Genomic DNA, 12,784 nt, shown 5'->3' on the forward strand with positions numbered 1-12,784 from the left:
CTGGGACCCGGATTCTCTGTCCCCCGGAGTGGAAGAATGAATGCGGGGGCAGAAGATGGCAGAGCAAAGGCGGGGATTCATGGACGAACAAGTACAGACGCCCCCGCGGGGAGGGGGAAAGGGTCCCACGAGTCCCTTTGCCCTGCGGCCTTGGCATCCCCTCTGATTGGTCACGACCCTTGGGCTGGTCACTAGAGTAACTCCTGGGCCCAAAGGTGAACCCCACGTGGGACATGAGATTCTCCCCCCCCACCCCCCTCTTTCCCCCTGGGCTCTCTCCTTCTCCCTCGGGATGGAGGGCTTCCTTCTCTCTATTTTGTGAACACAGACCCTCGGTGGCTCCCAGCTGCCTCATTCCATGGAAATGCACCTGTTGCAGGGGTTCAGCCCCCCCCCCCGCCCCCCCCATTCCATGGAGATCCGCCTTCTGCTGCTCTGCGGCCCTGCGCTTCCGCCACGGTCCCCTCCGTTTCCAAAATTCCTAACATTCCCCAAACCTGTCTTTTTCACCCCCAAAAAGTCCCGTTTCAAAATCAATAAAAACGTGTTTTCTAAAACGATGAAAAGTAGGTGGACGGAAGGGGAGGAGCTGAAAGCAGAAAAGCCAACGCCCCCTTCCCCTGGGGTGCGGCCCCCCCCCCCCCCCAGGCGGCCACCGGACACCCCGCTCTCCAGGGAGGCTGTCAGGGGGTGCGCTGGAGACACCCCCTCCCCCCCCCCGGAGCTCAGAGCCTGAGGGGGGACACACCTGCCTGGGGGGGGGTGGGGGAGCCCGGACCTGGTGCACGTGGCTGCAGTCCTGTGCTCCCCGAAGTCTGAGCGCCCGGGAGGCACCGGCTGCGCCCCCGCCCTGACCCCCCCATCTCGGCGGTGACAGCGCAGGACGAGGCGCCATCCATTAGCGGGGCGACCTCCCTCCCCGCGGGGCCGGCGCCCTGAGGGGCAGACACGGGCCGCAGCGCGGGGGGAGAGGGCACGGCTTTTTGCTTGAAATCCCGGGGAAGCTTTTAAAAAGTGTGGCCGTGAGCAGTTTCCGCCGAGCGCCCCCATCCATCATGAGGCGCCGCCCCGCCTCTGCCGGGAGGACCGGGGAACCGGGGGGACCGGGGGGGCCGGGGGGCCGGACTCGGGCAGCGTCTCCCGCCTCTGAGCGCTGTCATTGCCTCTCCCTCCATTTCCCAGCCGCTCGCACTGATTCTGCCTCCGCTGACCTGACGGGGTGGGGCCGTTTGGACATTTGTGACGTCACTCTCCGGGTGTTTGTGACGTCACTCTCCGGGTGTTTATGACGTCACTCTCCGGGTGTTTGTGACGTCACTCTCGGCCCCGTCCCGGCAGGAGGCCGCACAGGCCCAGGGGTCTCCCCGGTTCCTTAGCCGCTGAGCCCGGCTTCCCGCGAGGCCGGTCCACACGCAGCATCAGCATCGCCACGCGGGTGGTGGGAACAGCGGCTCCCTGCGCGCGCCCGTGTGGGACCCCGTGGGCCCTAAGCCACGAGCACACACCGGCCGCCGACCGGAGCCCCCGGGCCCGCAAGGCACCACCACGTTTTCTTAATTATTTTTTTCCCACGGGCCCACTCTCCCGTGATCACGTGGCCCCGCCCCCCTGTTCACGTGGGCACTGCCGGCTGATCACGGGCCCCGCCCCCTGTTCACGTAGCCCTGCCCCGCTGTTCACGTGGGCACTGCCTGCTGATCACGTGGCCCACCTCCCTGTTCACGTGGCCCCGCCCCCTTGATCACGTGCACACTGCCAGCTGATCATGTGGCCCTGCCCCCTTGATCACGTGGCCCCGCCCCTTGGTCACATGCACACTTCTGGCCAATCACGTGGCCCCGCCCCCCTGTTCACGTGGCCCCGCCCAGTTTGATTGTAAATTAAAGAATTAAGAGAAACAGGGAAGGATTTCTAGTTCCTGAATGTTTCCGGCATCTACACACCCGGGCAGAGCCCACGGCCCACGGCCCCCGCCCGTGACATTACCCGGAGCCAGCCGGGCCGGGCTGTTCACCTGCTGCCGCGGTTTGGAGCTAAAACAAATGATTGTTTTTACCAGGTTATAAACCCTTAAAAAAACCCTAATGGAAATACGAGCAGCTCATTAACTCTAATGAGAGCCATCACGGCGGATGCGTTCCGGCGGACGGAGCCCTGGCCACGGCGGTGAGAGGGCTGTCCGTCAGCCGCAGGGCTGGGCAGTGCCAGCTGCAGTGAGCTCTCTGGTCCCGAACCCCGAACCGGGCCAAATGGGCCTGGCCAAACCCAGCCTGCTCGCCGGACCTGACTCGGACCCTGAGCCAGCGATTTTCAACCGTGTTCATCTCATGGCACACACACGAATGCCTACAATTCTGCAGCCGCCCAGCCGGGCACGGCTCCGTGGTTGAGCATCGACCTAGGAACCAGGAGGTCAGGGTTCGATTCCCCGTCAGGGCACAGGCCCGGGTTGCAGGCTCGATCCCCAGTGCGGGGCGGGCAGGAGGCAGCGGATCAGTGATCCTCTCTCATCATGGATGTTTCTGTCTTTCTCTCCCTCTCCCTTCCTCTCTGACATCAATAAAAATATATTTTACAAAAATGACCTGCACACGTAACAGAAGAAAACCGAGTGGATGATGTGCCTTTTAAATCCTAAACCACAGACCCCATAAGCTCTCAGCTACCGCCCTGAGCAGGCGTTTCTCCGTGGCCGCTCCAGGGACACAGCCCCGGGCGCACGGCGTCCCCATTTCCTACCAGCGCGCCCCCCGCTGGCCCTCGCCTTCCTGGCTGATTCCCGGGGGTTTGCGGTGCATTTTCCCGCGGCGCTGAGTCCTCAGACCCGCCTGGCAACCACGCGGGCCGGACCCGGGGCCGTGGGCACCTGCGTGCGCAGGCAGGGGCTTTGCGCGCTGCGAGGCGGTGGCACGCGGGGGTGACACAGGCTCCAGGGATTCGCTTTGGGGCCGGGACGCAATTTCTAAGGCCGTTTCTAGGGGAAAAAAAAAAAAAAAGAGGTTCCCGGGGAATCTGGACGCGAGGAGCATGCACCCCTCCCTTCCCCGGCCCCGCCCGCCAGTCCCTAACCTCCGCCCCAGAGGAGGAGGCCCAGGGCGCACCGGGCAGTTCGCTCCAGGTGGCCGCCTCCAACCGGAGCGGGCAGTGCGCACCGGTGAGCAAAGGCCCAGGGGCTCCTTTCTCATCACTTTCGGGGCCAAGGAAACCACCGCAAACCCCCGCAAACCCCCGCAGGTTAAAGGAATTCATCTGAGATGAACTCGCCCCTCCCCAGGCCCCGGCCCGCGCGTGCACCCCCGACACAGCCCCGCGCGCACACCCCCGACACAGCCCCGCGCGCACGCGCGCCCCTACAAAGTAATCCATGGATGAATTGATCAAGGAACGGCGCTTCTAAAGTTACTTATTATCAGAGAGAAGCTGGACTTAAACTGTGACTGGGGGGGGTGGGGGTGGAGGGGGGAAGGGACAAAAATGTCAACTATGTTTCCAATCCTGTTCCAGCTGCAACATTTGCCTGACGTGGGATGATCTCAGCCCAACGCCCCCGGCCCCGGCCCCTCCGCCCTCCCCGCCCACAGGGACCGGCCAGAGACCGTGCGTCTTCGCTTTCTGTTACCTCATCGGGATGCACGTGATGGGAGCTTTATTCCCCAGGAATGAAAATGATGCGCAAAACGCACGTGGACAGCGCCCACCAAATGGTTGCGTCCTGCGTGGGAGGCCTCGGGTGCTGAAGATAGAAGCACAGGTTTAATTCACTTCGTCGCCAAGGATCAAACCACCATCGAGCGAATGAGTCGTGGACCAGTGGATAGAGCGCCGGCCTGCGGACAGAAGGGTCCCTGGTTTGATTCCCGGTCAAGGTCACATGCCCGGGTTTCAGGCTCCATCCCCAGTGCGGGGCGCGCAGGAGGCAGCCGATCCATGATTCTCTCATCATTGATGTTTCTATCTCTCTCTCCCTCTCCCTTCCACTCTGAGATCAATAAAAAATGTATATAAAAGTGAGTCCTGACAAATTCCATCGTAATCTGCAGACCCGGAGCCTGCCCCGGAAAATGCTTGGAATCAACTTGACGGACAGGTTTCAGGTGGACAAGGTGAAGCGTTTGTAAGCACCTGGCCGGTGTGGCTCAGTGGATAGAGCTCCGGCCTTCGGACTGAAGGGTCCCAGGTTCCATTCCGGTCAGAGCCACAGGCCTGGGCTGTGGGCTCGATCCCCAGTAGGGGGCGTGCAGGAGGCAGCCAACCGATTCTCTCTCATCATTGATGTTTCTCCCTCTCCCTTCCTCTCTGAAATCAATAAATATATATACATATATATATTATAAAGAGTTTGTAAGCAAAGACCTGCGCTTCTCATCCTTTCCCGGAAAACGAAAGTGATACTTTATCGTCAAAATGGAAACTCTCTGAACCTGCGTGTGTGAGACCACTTCCCCTTTTCTGTTCCTGTCGGTCCCCCGAGGAGTGGGAGAACCCCGAGGTCTTTTTGGGGGTTCGGTTCCAGGAAACTGAAGTGTGTTCCTGTGCCCCCTCAGTGACACCTCACAGCCGCTCGTCTGGAATGTGGACAGCGATACTCGGTCGTAAAACAACGTGTGCTCGACTTCACAGCCGGGAAGCGCTTTCATGCAGCCAGCGACCAAGCTCTGTGCTTTGCGGGGGAGGGGGGGTGCTCAACTCCCTAACAAACCAAACAAACAAACAAAGTGCAGTTAGCCCGGCCGGCGTGGCTCCGTGGTTGAGCGTCGACCTAGGAACCAGGGGGTCAGGGTTCGATTCCCGGTCAAGGGCACAGGCCCTGTTGTGAGCTCGATCCCCAGTAGGGGGCGTGCAGGAGTCAGCCGATCCATGATTCTCTCTCATCATGGATGTTTCTCTCTCTCTCTGCTCCTCTCTGAAATCAACAAAAATATACTTTTTAAAAAATATATATTTTATTGATTTTAGAGGAGAAGAAGAAGGAGAGAAACATCCATGATGAGAGAGAATCATGGATTGGCTGCCTCCTGCACGCCCCCTACTGGTGACTGAGCACGCAACCCGGGCACGTGCCCTTGGCCGGAATCGAACCTGGGACCCTTCAGTCCAAAGGCTGACACTCTATCCATTGAGCTAAACCAGCCAGGGCGATATACTTTTTTTTTTTTTAAGTGCATTTAGCAAATGTCTTTCCATGTGTGGGTTCTTACAGCCACAACGGCTCCCTCAGCTTCCCCGTCCGCCTCCAGGGACACTGTACGGCGGTTTGAGGGGACACACACATCCATCCGCAACCTATCCAGGCCCCAGCGAGGGGACTGTGGGGTCCCCCATCCTTAAACCCCCACCTGGGGTCAGGAGCTGGGGGGCGGCTCCAGGCAGCTGTCTAGGCTGCCACCTGTGGGCCTTCCAAGGAAATGCACCCCAGGAGAGGCGAGGAGAGGAGAGCCCTCCTGCTGGTTAGGGTCCAAAAAACGCTGCTCATGCCTGGCCGGCGTTGACCTGTGAACCAGGAGGTCAGGGTTCAATTCCCGGTCAAGGGCACAGGCCTGGGTTGCAGGCTCCATCCCCAGTGTGGGGCGTGCAGGAGGCAGCCGATCCGTGATCCTCTCTCATCATGGATGTTTCTGTCTCTCGCTCCCTCTAAAATCATAAAATATATATATATTTATTTATTTCCAAAAAGTGAACCCACGGGAAAGGCTCTCAGGGATGCCACCTTATGCACCGCCGCCGCCTCCTCGGACGGCGCGGTCTGGTGCACGAGGCCTGTTGGTCTCTGCCCACATTCCCGCAGGCCAGGCTGCCCGGATCTGAGGGCTCCCCCTCCCCGGAGGACAGGGGCTGGCTGCCCCCGGTCCGTCCTCCGGGCCTCTGAGGAGCTGCTGGAACTAATCCGTCCCGTCCGCCTCCCTAATGGGGTGATTGACAGACACCTAAAGAGGTATCGATCGGTCCCGTCCGTCAGCGCCCGGTCCCCGCGGCTGTCCGCGCGGCCGAGGGTTAGCCCGGGGACGCCTGGGATGGCACACGCTTCCCCCATGGGTCCCCCGGGACCTGCCGTGGACGCGGTGGGGCGGGGGGGGGAGGGGTAGGGGGGAGCCACTGTCACTGCCGTCATGACAACCGGACCCTCCGGCCGCCCAGAGGGTCCAGGGAGGCCTCCCTTCTGCCTTCTGTCCTCACCGCGTGTGCGTCTCGGGGGCTCTGGTCACCCTCACGGAGCGCGTATTCCCGTCGCTTTGAAAGATAAATCCTCCTCGTCTCGTGGCAGGGGCGGGGGAGGGGCGCTCCCCAGCTCACAGCAATTTTTAAAAATATATTTTTATTGATTTCAGAGAGGAAGTGAGGGGGATAGAGAGAGACATCAATGATGACAGAGGATCATGGACCGGCTGCCTCCCGCACACCCCGCACTGGGGATGGAGCCCACAACCCGGGCGTGTGCCCTTGACCGGGAATCGAACCCAGGACCCTTCAGTCTGCAGGCGGACGCTCTATCCACTGAGCAACACCGGCCAGGGCCCAGCTCACAGCATTTAACAGACCCCCCGACGGCTGGACCAGGAGGCCCGGCTTCCCCGCTCACGTTTTATTGGCAACTGGCCCGGACGGGCGGCCACGCGTGTGATTACAAATGCCCGTGATCGGGGCTGCGGGGTGATGCCTGAGCCCCTTTCCCGTTAGGAGAACCGGCGTTCCCCGCGGTGATCACACCGGGAACTAATGGGGGCGAGTCCGTCCGAGCGGCGACGTTGTAGAAGCAATTACACTCCCGGCCGAGCGGCCTCGCTCTGGTCACGGCCGTGTTCCGAGGGACGATCTGAAACGTGCTTGTTCGTGCACGAGAAGTGTGGCTGTACACGGAGTAAAGCGCACACGTGCGTGTAAAACGCCGCTTCAGGGCCCGGCCGGCGTGGCTCAGGGGTTGAGCGTCGACCTATGAACCAGGAGGTCACAGTTCGATTCCCGGTCAGGGCACATGCCAATGGGTCCCATGTTTCACTCCCTCTCCCTTTATTTATTTTTTAAAAATATATATTTTATTGATTTTTCACAGAGAGGAAAGGAGAGGGATAGAGAGTTAAAAACATCAATGAGAGAGAAACATCGATCAGCTGCCTCCTGCACGCCCCCATACTGGGGATGAGCCCGCAACCAAAGTCCATGCCCTTGACCGGAATCGAACCCGGGACCCTTCAGTCCGCAGGCCGACACTCTATCCACTGAGCCACACCGGTTAGGGCTCCCTCTCCCTTTAAAACCAATAAAAACATTTTTTTAAAAAAGTCCCTTTCCTGCCCTGGCCGGTTTGGCTCAGTGGATAGAGCGTCCGCCTGCGGACTGAAGGGTCCCGGGTTCAATTCCTGTCAAGGGCACATGCCCGGGTTGCGGGCTCGATCCCCAGTAGGGGGCGTGCAGGAGGCAGCCGATCCATGATTCTCTCTCATCATGGATGTTTCTCTCTCTCCCTTCCTCTCTGAAATCAGTAAAACTATATTTAAAAGAAATCGCTCAGAAAAGATTGCTGGAAGCCTTATAAAAACTTGCTTTTCTCAGAACTTTTAGCCAATAGGATCCTTACCTTTTCCAGCGTCTGACTCGGGGAAGTCTAAGATTAAGGCTGACAGGACTGGCCTTTTCGGGCCTAAAAACAGCACCCCTGGGCGTCTGGCCTCAGGGAGGCCCAGGCAGCGTGTGGCTCGGTTATTAGGGGGGAAAGTCCATTTTAGATTTTTCTTTCTTTCTTTTTAAGAAGCTGGAGTTACAGGCTCGATGCCACGAGCCAGGCCCTGAACTGGGGCCCAGGGCCTCGGGGGACGGCAGCCCAGCCCCGGGCCAGGACGGTGTGTCCGGTGCTTTAAGGGGAGGAATGTGACAAGAAGGAGAGTTCCTCCTGAAGGAGCTGAGCCCAGCCTGCCCCTCCCTGGGCCGCGGGCGCTCGGGCGGGAAGCAGGGGAATGCGCCACGCCTCGGCCAGTTCCCGGCTCAGCCGGACGACACCGGATGTCTGCAGATTCCCGGAGGCCGGTCACTGCCCAGCCGGCCGGCACCTCTGCGGGCTGAGCAGGCCGCGTGTGTGAGTCACCACCTCGTCCGTCCGGTTAATAGGCAACCACAGCGCCCTGGGGGGTCCTCCCGCCCTCGGCCTCCACGTCCACATTCCTCATTCCTCCCTCCTTCCTCCGGCCGAAAGCCATCAGCGGCTCCCAGAGCCATGGGCTCCTCCCCGCAGCCGCCAGCCACGCAGGCAGAGGGCGGGCGAGAAACCCCGCTCGGGCTGCCGGCCTGTCCCCGCGTGCACATGCTTTACACACCTGAGAGACAGGGAGCTTGCTGACCACCCGCCCCCCGGCCCCTCCAACACGCTTTCACACCGCGTGGAGCCTCCTGAACACACACACACACACACACACACACACACACACACACACACGTGTTGGGCCCGCTCACACGGCCCAAGTCGCCTCCGTGGTATTTAATACAGAGATAGCCCAGTATTTGCATTCTCCCCCCGGTAAAGGCGATTGTTTTAAGGCAGGGGTCCTCAGACTTTTTAAACGGGGGGCCAGTTCACTGTCCCTCAGGCCGTGGGAGGGCCGGACTATAGTTTTAAAAAAAAACTATGAACAAATTCCTATGCACACTGCACATATCTCATTTTGAAGTAAAAAAGCAAAACGGCAAAAACACCCGCACGTGGCCCGCGGGCCGTAGTTTGAGGTCGCCTGGTTTAAGGTTAGTTAGTGCCACCCAGATGGGATGGAGAGAGAGAGAGGCAGAGAGAGGGAGAGAGAGAGAGAGAGAGAGAGAGAGAGAGAGAGAGAGGCAGAGAGAGAGAGAGAGAGAGGGAGAGAGAGGGAGAGAGGCAGAGAGAGAGAGAGAGAGAGAGAGAGAGAGAGAGAGAGAGGAGAGAGAGGGAGAGAGGGAGAGAGAGAGAGAGAACCTTGCCCCATGATAAATATTTTCATTAAAAAACTTTTAAAAAGTTCAAAAATAGGTTCTCCTCTCCTCTGTCTTGTCAGCCCATGACTTAAGACCCAAAACTAATCTCCTTTCCATGGGAGCCCGTATTTCAGCGCTGTCGCGGGCCTCCGCCGGGAGTATTGGAACACGATCGTTTTTTATTTTGTTGATGTTACCGACAGCTTTATGTCACAAAGCAATCTCGCACGGTGTCGCCCCGCGCCGGGGCGCCGGGGTCAGCCGCCCGCCCGCCCGCCCTCACAGGGGCCGCCCGCCGGGCTTATTAAACGGCCCGGCGATGGGACCGGACGGCCCCATAAAGCAACATCCCGCCGCTTCCCGCGCGTCGCTCAGCGAAGAGACGGCTCCCGGGCGGGCGGCGCAGTAAACACCCGGCGGGGAGGCCCGCGGGGGGCTCGTCACGCGTCTCAGGAGCCGCCTCAAAAGTGTACTTCAAACCAAGGGGTTAGGACGGAGGAGGACACACACACACACACACACACACACACATGCATACACATACATGCACATACATGCACATACATATATACATACAAGCACATACATACACATGCACACAGAGGAAGACACACGCTCATACATACACACAGAAGAAGACACACATACACATATATGCACATAGACACGCACATGCACACGCATGCACATGCATACACGTATACACACAAGCACATACATACACATATGCACATGCACACAGAGAGGAAAACACGCACTCATACATATACACCGAAGACACACTTACACATATATGCACATACACACACACATACACATGCACACACATGCCGCAGGGACCGGCCGGGGCTGCGTGGCCGGCAGGCGCGTGGGGCGTGGGCCCTCCGAGGGTCTCGGGGGACCGAGGGGTCGTGTGGACGGAGAGCGCCCCTGGGTTGGAAAGAACCTTCCGGCTGTCGACGTCAGGCTGCTCGGGTGTTTCCGTGCTGCCCGGGGGCCTCCACGCGTGACAGAGCTGCACGTGGGAGAGAGGTTCCATCGGAAGAACCGAGTCAAGATGATATGGGAGCCCGGCCGCCCGGCGTGGCTCCGTGGCTGAGCATCGACCTAGGAACCAGGAGGTCAGGGTTCAACTCCCCGTCAGGGCACACACCCGGGTTGCGGGCTCGATCCCCAGTGGGGGGCGTGCACGAGGCGGCCGGTCCCTGATTCTCTCTCATCGTGGATGTTTCTATCTCTATCCCCCTCTGCCGTTCTCTCTGAAACCAAAAAACATATATATATATTTTAAAAAGATAACATGGGAAATACTTGTTGAACGATGACCTATAACATCTGGTGTGGAAATCTACACGTGATGATAAAGAATCAGAAAAAAAGAAACACCCACGGGCATCTGTTCTGACCGACGCGGGGTTTCCCCGTCGGGTCTCAGTTCAAACCCATCGTCCTTCTCATCGCAGTTTCCTCCGGTGGGTGACTGGCCGTATTTGCAAAAAAAACAAGAACGCCAGGGAAAAGGTGAGCCCGCCCGGCGTGGCTCAGCGGCTGAGCGTCGACCTATGAACCAGGAGGTCAGGGTTCGATTCCCGGTCAGGGCACGTGCCCGGGGTGCGGGCTCGATCCCCAGGGTGGGGCGTGCGGGAGGCAGCCGGTCCGTGATCCTCTGTCATCATGGATGTTTCTCTCTCTCTCTTCCTCTCTGACATCAATTTCTTCTCCTCGTACACAGGCTGTGGTTTCAGGCCAAAGACAACCACTCGGATCAGTACCTTTCAGTAAGTGTATCATCGGCTGTGTCTCTCTTCACCTTGGGACTGGGCCACACATCTCTCACCAGGACAGAGACTGCCTGACGGGGGGGCGGTTAGCAAACCCCCTCTCCCCCTCCTCCTCCCCCCTCCCCCTCCCCGTAGGATCATTACTAAGAGACAGGGACCCCACCCCTGCTCCCTGGACGCTGACAACCTCCCCCCCCGGCCCCCCCCCGCCCCGCGCCCTGCCTCCCAGCCACGCTCGGAGACGCTGCCCTCGCCCCGGCCCCCGGTAAATCATCCCCCTAAGCGTATCTGCACCCCATCATTTTTTAAAGTCACAATCTTGGCGGTGTCAACTTGTCAAGGGTCAAAGGGAAGAACGGGCCGGACGCCCCGATCCATCTGCCGGTAGGAGCTGTCTCATTCCATTTCAAATTACCTGCTGCGGGCGAGGCGGGCGCCGGACAAACGGCCTCCCTCCATAAACCGTGACAGGCCGCGCGCTCCGCCCATCACTCACGCGGGCGGGCGGGCGGGCGGGCGGGCGGGTGGGCGGCTCGGGCTCTGTCATTAACTACTTGTAAACGGCGGCCCGGGGTCAAGTGACCCTGCGGGGCGGGCGCGGACATAAATACCGGCTGGACAGTTTAATGCCGGGAGACAGGTCCGCTGGGATTAGAGCCGCGCGACCCTCTCGAAGGGTGGGCGCTGGGTGGAGGATGGGGCTTTGGGGTGGGGCCTCGGGGTCCCGCCGTCCCAGGGGTTCCGCGTAAGGGACCCCGGGCCGACCCAAATGTCCTGTCGACCACGCAGAACCCCTCACCGGAGCCGGCGGGAAACTGCACGTAACGCCCAGCAGCCCGGCCGGCGTGGCTCCGTGGTTGAGCATCGACCTATGAACCAGGAGGTCAGGGTTCGATTCCCGGTCAGGGCACAGGCCCAGGTTGTGGGCTCGATCCCCAGTTGTGGGGCGTGCAGGAGGCAGCCGGTCCATGATTCTCTCTCATCATGGATGCTTCTCTCTCTCTCTCTCTCTCTCTCTCTCTCTCCCTCTCCCTTCCTCCCTGAAATCAATAAAAATATATTTTTTTTAAAAAATGAGGCTGATGATAAGCTGATGAGCTTCAGCAGATGGAGATCTTCAATGACTTACGGTTAACGTCGCAAACAATTCAAAAAAAATAGTCCTGCCCTGGCCGGTGTGGCTCAGTGGATAGAGCGCCGGCCTGCGGACCCAGTGGTCCCGGGTTCGATTCCGGTCAAGGGCGTGTAGCTGGGTTGCAGGCTCCTCCCCCCGCCCGGGCCCTGGTCAGGGCTCCTGCAGGCAGCAACCCATCCATGTGTCTCTCTCACGTCGACGTTTCTCTCCGTCTCTCCCTCTCTCTTCCGCTCTCTCTCTAAAAATCAGTGGGAAAATGTCCTCGGGGGAGGGTGAACCCATAAATAAGAAAAGACAAACCCACCCTTCTGGAAAGTGCTGCGTGGGGGCCAACCGGGGAGCCCGGGCCCCGGGGGTGAGCAGAAGGCAGCCCCGGGCCCCGCCCTCTGTCCACCGAGGCGCTGACGTCACACACACAAAGGCTCGGCCCGCCGCTGCGGCGGCATGTGAATGAGCCCAGGACAATGCGGGCCACACACTGAACGCCGCAGGCGGAACAAAGGAACTGTCGCGGGGAGGAGGTGCCAGGCCGAGGGCCAGGCGTCGGCGATGCCTAGAGGGTCCAGGCCGGGCGGCCGGGCACAGGGACCAGCCTCCAGTCCAGCCAGGCCCCCGGGAACGGCTCTCCCCCTCGCCTCCCGCCCGCCCCCTGAGCCTCGGGGTCCTCGGTGTCAAAGCGAAGGGGGTACCGAGTCCCTTGTGGGACGTTAGGGAACGGAGCTAAGATGCGTGATACAGCCCGGCCGGCGTGGCTCCGTGCTTGAGCGTCGCCCTAGGAACCTGGAGGTCAGGGTTCGATTCCCGGTCAGGGCACAGGCCCAGGTTGTGGGCTCCATCCCCAGTGTGGGGCGTGCAGGAGGCAGCCGATCAGTGATTCTCATCATGGATGTTTCTCTCTCTCTCTCTCTCTCTCTCTCTCTCTCTCTCTCTCTCT

At 59.9% G+C, this 12,784-nt stretch overlaps 2 long non-coding RNA genes across 2 annotated transcripts in view; both read right to left on the reverse strand.

Moving 5' to 3' along the window:
* LOC307094567 overlaps positions 1 to 7,773 on the reverse strand; it is a 20,180-nt gene extending 12,407 nt beyond the window's left edge. The window contains exon 1 of the long non-coding RNA XR_013813098.1: positions 7,574 to 7,773. This is a non-coding gene — a long non-coding RNA (uncharacterized lncRNA). The remainder of the gene's footprint in view (positions 1 to 7,573) is intronic.
* Positions 7,774 to 9,815: 2,042 nt separating this feature from the next.
* On the reverse strand, positions 9,816 to 11,649 carry LOC307094568. The gene is made up of 3 exons (XR_013813099.1): positions 11,515 to 11,649; positions 10,707 to 10,786; positions 9,816 to 10,041 (listed from the first exon to the last, which is right to left on the reverse strand). It is a non-coding gene; the product is annotated as an uncharacterized lncRNA (long non-coding RNA).
* Between the last annotated feature and the right edge of the window lie 1,135 nt (positions 11,650 to 12,784).

Source organism: Cnephaeus nilssonii (assembly GCF_951640355.1).
Source record: "Cnephaeus nilssonii genome assembly, chromosome: 23".
Classification (NCBI taxonomy): domain Eukaryota; kingdom Metazoa; phylum Chordata; class Mammalia; order Chiroptera; family Vespertilionidae; genus Cnephaeus; species Cnephaeus nilssonii.